A 6,924-nucleotide genomic window follows, 5' to 3' on the forward strand; every position below is an offset into this window, starting at 1 on the left:
GGGAGGGTATAGTTCATAAGTTTAAAATCAAATCATAAATCATAAAAGTATAATGTGAATAAATTGCACATCATTAAAATTAAATGATTTTTCTCTACATAAACATTGTATTTTTTAAAAAATATTTTATTTATTATTTTTATTTTGTGTGTATGAGTGTGTTGCCTGCATGTATGTGAGTGCACCTGTGTCGTGCAATGCCACAGAGGTCAGAAGAGGGCTTTGGATTCTCTTGGAACTGGAGTTAAGGACAGTTTGTAGCCACCATGTGGGTGCTGGGAACCGAACCCGGGTCCTCTGCAAGAGCAGTCAGTATTCTTAACCACTGAGCCATCTCTCTAGCCCCTAAACATTGTGTTTTTAAGATTCATTTTTATTTATTGTACATGAGCCTTTATGTAAATGTTTCCTGTTTCCTACATGTGTGTATTTTTATGGAGGCTAAAAGAGGACATAGGATCCGCTGGAGTTGGAGTTACAGGTGGTTGTGAGCCACCTAATGTGGTGCTAGGAACTGAACTCAGGTCCACTGAAAGAGTAGTATGCATTCTTAACTTCTGAGCTATCTCTCCAGGCCCTCAATAAATATTATCATGAAAATGAAAAACTTGGAGAAATAATTGGCAAAGCACATATTTGACAATTCACTTGTCAGAAATACACGAGGAATCTGTACAACACAACAACAACAAAAAAAGCCCTAATTTTAAGGGGCAAAGTATTATTTTTATTTTGTCTGTATGACTGTATTGCCTGCATGTATGTGAGTGCACCCATGTCATGCAATGCCATGGAGGTCAGAAGAGGGTTTCAGATTCCCCTGGAACTGGAGTTAAGGATGGTTCGTAGCCACCATGTGTGTGCTGGGGATCGAACCCAGGTCCTCTGCAAGAGCAGTCAGTACTCTTAACCACTGAGCCATCTCTCCAGCCCCAAGGGGCGAAGTATTATAACAGACACCTCATCAAATAAGGCATATAGGTAACAAGCATGTGAAGAAATTCTCAATGCCATTTGTCCCTGGGAAGCCTAAAATTCAGAAATAAATACAATAGCACACTCACTTGAATAACTAACTGCAAGTAACAGGATGTCAGCCTCAAGTGTTGATGATAATGTGAAACAGCAATAGTTGTTGGCACTGCTCGTGGATATTTAAAACAGCATAAACAGTTTTTAAATTTTTGCAGTTTTAAAAAATATTTTATTTTATGGGTATGAGTGTTTTGAGAGATCAGACCCAGGGCCTTTTGCATGCTAAACAAACACTTCTCCACTGGAACATTATCTCCAGACTCAAGGCTTTGTTTTCTGGTTTTTGGTTTTGGTCTTGTTTGTTTGTTTGTTTGTTTGTTTGTTTTTGGCTGTTGCTGCTGCCGCTGCTGCTGCTGTTATTTTGACACATGGCCTTATGCATCTGAGACGAGCCTCAAACCGAGTATGTAGCTGAAGATGACTTTAAACTTATGACCCTCGTGCTTCCATTTCCCAAGTGCTGGGACTACAGATGTGCATCACCACACTCAGCTCAGATTTTTTTTTTAATTTATTCTCTAAAAAATAGTACAAACAACTGTTTACATAACATTTGTATTTCATTAGGCATTATAAATAATCTAGAGATGATTAAAATTATACAAGAAAATGTATGTATTTTATATTATTCCTCCCATTTAAATCAATTTATAAAAACATAAGAATTGTACATATTAATGGAGTACCAGGGAATTCTTTGATAACTGTATTGTGTAGAATGTTTAAATCAGAATAACACAACTATCTCCTCAAACATTTAGGAAATAAGCAGTGCATTATCATTCTCTATAGCCATCTTACTCTGCAGCAGCATATCAGGACTTACTCTTATTTATAATATAGTACCCATTCATCAACATTTCCACATCCTTTTCTCCCCTCTACTCTCCCTACCACTAGTGATCAGCATTTTATCCTCAAATACTATTAGATCAACTCTTTTTTCTACATTTATATGTGGTACATGTACATGTTTATGGGGGCATATGCACATCTGCATGCAGATACACATACGATTGAGTGTATGTACATGTAGAGACTAGAGATCAAAGTGAGATGTCTTCCTTGATAAGTCTCCACCTTATTTTTGGTAGAGAGGGTGTCTCATTGAACCTAGGGCTCATCGATTTGTTTGGCTAGAATAGCAGCCAATGAGCTTCAAGGAGACACCTGTCTCCACCACTCCTAGCCCTGGGGTTATAGGTAGGCTTCACTGTGCCTGTTTATCTGAGTGCTAAGAATCCAAACTTAGGCCCTCCTGTTTGTTCAGCACTGACTGAGCCATCTCTCCAGACCCTGAGACCAATCAGCATTTTTTATATTTCATACATGAATGAGACCACAGAGTACTGTCTTTCTGTGCCTAGTTTATTTCACTTAACATAATGAATCTTGTTCCATCCATGTTGTGCAAATGACAGGGTTTCGTTATTTTTATGGCTGAATGGTATTCCATTACACACAAACACACACACACACACACACACACACACACACCACATACATACACACCACATGTTCTTATCCATTCTTCAGTTGATAGACAGTTTGTTTCCATTTCTTGGTTACTATAAATATTGCTACAATAAACATGAGAGTGAAGATGTCTCTTTATCACAGGAATTTTATTTCCTTTGGATAAATGCCTAGTGGTGGGATTGCTGAATCCTATGATAGTTTGTTATTGAAGAACCTCCATAATGCTATCTGTAATGGATGACTAATTTATCTTCCTACCAACAGTGTTAAGAATTCCCTTCTCTTAGGCCAGTAAGATGGCTCACTGGGTGAAGACCCTTGGTACCAGCCTGATGACCTGAGTTCTATCTCTGGAAGCCACATGGTGGAAGAAGAAAACTGACTCCTGCAAGTTGCCCTCTGATCTCCACACATACACACATATAGTAACACATGTCTGTACAAGCATGCATGTGATAAATACATGTTAAAAACTGTGTTTTAAAGAATTCTTTCTCTACATACTCAGCAACATTTGTTATGTTTTGTTATCTGTATGTTAATATGTCATTATAACCATAATTTTCCTTTGTATTTCCCTGATTAGTGGTGTTATACATTTTTTCCTGTCTCCATTGATCAGTTGTATGCCCTTTTTTTTTGAGAGGTGCCCATTTAGATAAATTGTCCGTTTTCAATCAGGTTATTATTTTCTCTCCTGTTTTTTATTGAGGTTTTAGAGTTCATTGTGTATTGTAGATAACAATCCATTGCCAGATGTGTAGTTCATATTTTCTCCCAGTCGTTAGGTTATTTCCCCACTGTGTTGATAGTTTCTTTGGCTGTTCAGAAGTTTTTTAGTTTGATGTTATCCTGTCTGTGTATATTTACTTTCATTTCCTATACTTTTAGAGCCATATAAAAATCATTGACCATTCCAAAATTCTGAAGAGCTTCTCGTGCTTTTTCTAATAGTTTGTTGTCTTATGCTTAAATCTTTAACCAATTTTAAATTATCTTTGTAAATGATTATAGAAGTAGGGATCTAGCTGCATTCTTCTGCTTGTGGAAATCCAGTTTTCCCAGCATGGCACCGTTAGCTGAAATAACGTCTGTTCTCCACCTTGTGTTCTTTGCCATGAATCAGTTGGCTATAGGTACATGGAATTATTTGTGGATACTCAATTTTGTTCCATAGTTCTATGTGTTTGTGTTTATGTGATTACTGTGGTGGTTTGATTACTTCGTGGTTTATCTGGTAGTCAGGTAGTGTAATGCTTCTGATTTGGTTCTCTTTGCTCAGAATCTTTTTATCCATTGGTTTTGATCTCCTTGAAAGATCTTGAAACCAATCCACAGGAATACTAAGAGATAACCACATGGTTTAAAAAGTATGCCCACAATTTCTTTAACAACACTTCCATTTAAGAACTGTATCTTACTTCCGTTGAGTACAGGCCAGGGTTAGCAACTTACTTGCAATGGCTAGAAATATTACAGGATTTATGATGTGCTACTTCCAAGATTGAGTCTTAAAATCAAAGTTCCTTAGCATACTGTCTCTTGGATCTCTCACACAGTTACCGTAACAAGAGAGCACTCAGCCTTATAGATTGGCCCATATGACAGGGAACTACAGTTTTCTTTAGTTCCATAACTGTGCTAGAGAGGCATCTTAAAATCAAATTCTGTTCTCAGTCAGGCCTTTGGATATAGCCCTAGCTGAGATCATGGCAGCAATTTGACAAAAGACCATGAGCCAGAATCACCCACCCGACTAAGCCACTGCTGGATTGATGGTCCACAGAAACTGGGAGATAGTACATTTTTCTTTTTCAAAGCCACCAACTTTGGATTATTTGTTGCATAGCAAATACGTATTTCTATAATTGTATCTCAGTGAAGTTATATTAAAGAACAAAAAAGAAACCAACACTTGTTTCATTTGGGTGTAATACAAAGAAAAATAGCCACAATTATCTGCAGAAGTTATTAAAATACTCTTTTTAGCCAGGCGTGGTGGCACACACCTTTAATCACAGCACTCAGGAGGCAGAGCAGGCAGATCTCTATGAGTTCAAGGCCAGCCTGGTCTACATAGTGAGTTCCAGTCTAGCTGGGGTTACAGGGAGACCCTGTCTAAAAAATAGATTTTAAAAAAAAATCTTTTTTTTTTTTGTCTTTTTGAGACAGGGTCTCCTGGCCTGGAAGTCATTATGCAGTAAAATAATCTTTCTATTCCACCTGCATATCTATATAGGCTCTATAGGCTCTGATTCTCTTTCACATACTGCAGCCAAAATAATATCTGGCAAACGATTGAACACAAATGCAGATATGAAATTCCCATTATCTTTGAGTATATCCGGTATTAGAGAAATTTGAAAAGGCAAAACAATGCTCCTTTTCTTATTATTTTGAAAACTGTAGGATTTAAAAACTCATTTTACATGTTTACATGAGATGGCTCAGTGGTTAAGAGCACTGACTGCTCTTGATGAGGACCCAGGTTTGATTCCCAGTACCCATACTGCAGCTAACAACTGTCTGTAACTCCAGTTCCAGGGGATCTGATACCCTCTTCTGACCTCCGTGGGCATTGCATGACAAGGATGCACCTACCTACATGCAGGCAATACATTCATACACATAAAATAAAGATAATAGATAAAACATTTTAAAAATAAAAATAAATAAGAATTCAATATAAAATTAAAATTATAAATTGGACACAGTCTTTTCTACCTATGTGGATTTCTATTACATATATGAGTTGTCACCCTGAAAGAATATGTAATCTAAATAAGAATCTACCTCATTTTGTTGTCTGTTTTCTGTAGTTAGACACAACAGAGCTAGAAAAGATTAACATTTTTAAGGAAGGAAATCAATGCATAGAAGGATAAATATATATTAGTATGTGGGAATTGAAAGGGTAAAATGTGTAAAAGATGAAAAGTGAAAAGAAATATCTCACCATACAAATGAAATGAATCACACTGAAAGTTAACCAATGGGAATCTATCCAAATTCCCATTAACAGAAAGCTGTATAAACAAATTGTGGCAGACACATACAGTGGAATGCTATCCAGCAATAGAAAGGAATGACCTCCCGATGATACACAACACTGGATGAATCTCAGCAACATTATAAGGAGAAGATAAAGTCAGACAAATGTATCCATTCAGCAGATTCCCCTGGGGATGGGAATATACTTTAGTGGTAGGCTGAGGACCATGCACAAGACCCTAGATTTGATCCCCAGCAGTACCTCTCTCTCTCTCTGTGTGTGTGTGTGTGTGTGTGGTATAACATGTATATGATTCCATTTATATAAAGCTCAATAACAGCTGAAGATAATTGAATGCTGTACTTCATAACAAAGATGAGAACTATGAAGGAGCAGAATGGAGTTATTTAGGTAATGATACCATGGGCGTGTACATTGTTCAATGGTTATAAAGGTATACACTTAAGATCTGGGCCTTGGACTTTGGGTGTAGCTCAGTGACACAGTGCTTGCTTAGTATGTGTGAAGCCTCCTTTCTGAGCAGACAGATCAAAAGCAACAGCAAGAGCGAGAGTGATAATCTGTCATTGCTTTAACCTCAGATACTTTTTATTTCCAAGTGAAAAGTCTGGAGTGAAACTATCACTGTTTGTGGTGGAAAAAGACTCATTTCTTAAGCACAAAACCTCCTGAATCCATCTTCTCTTTCCCACCTTCGCGGCTCCATCTGGAACTTTTCATAGAATCCCTGCCTCCAATCCTGCCTGCCACAATCCTTTCTCTGCAAATCAGTTGTGTCAATCGGGCGCAGCATTCTCCTGCTTAAGCCTCTCAATGCTGTCTTAGCAAATTTAGAAAAAAAAAATGCATGTTCTTCCTTTTGTCCTACAAAGCCCTACATGAACAGAGCCTGCCCTCCTCACTATCCACTCTGTCACTTTATCCTGTGATCTAGCTACTCTGGCTTTCTTTCAGTTCAAAAGCAACAAACTTCCTGATCCCAGGTTTTGAGTGCCCAGAACACTCTTCCCTGCCTGTTCTTCAACTGCTTAACTCTCATACAGTCTTTAAGTATACTGGGATACTTTTCTCAGAAATGCCTTCCCAACTCCCCTGTCAGTTAGGTTCTCCTGTTACTCATTCTTGTATGACATCCACATCATGTTATATTCTTGCATAGAATGAAGCATGATTTACAATTATTAAAATTATGTTTATTAGCAAGTTTGCCTGTTTTCAGTCTATTCCATACTAACATGCTCTTTCTCCAGGCTCCTGTACTTATTCACAATAAATATTTGTTGAATGAATGAATTGAGGGGTGTTATAGTGGGATATTTGGGAGTGTTTTATTAAGACTGACCTAATTAAAAAGAAAATGGAACTATAGTAGATGTATTTTCCACAGAGTAAAGAGC

The sequence above is a fragment of the Nannospalax galili genome, unplaced genomic scaffold, assembly GCF_000622305.1.
Source record: "Nannospalax galili isolate Female #2095 unplaced genomic scaffold, S.galili_v1.0 scaffold901, whole genome shotgun sequence".
NCBI classification, from domain to species: domain Eukaryota; kingdom Metazoa; phylum Chordata; class Mammalia; order Rodentia; family Spalacidae; genus Nannospalax; species Nannospalax galili.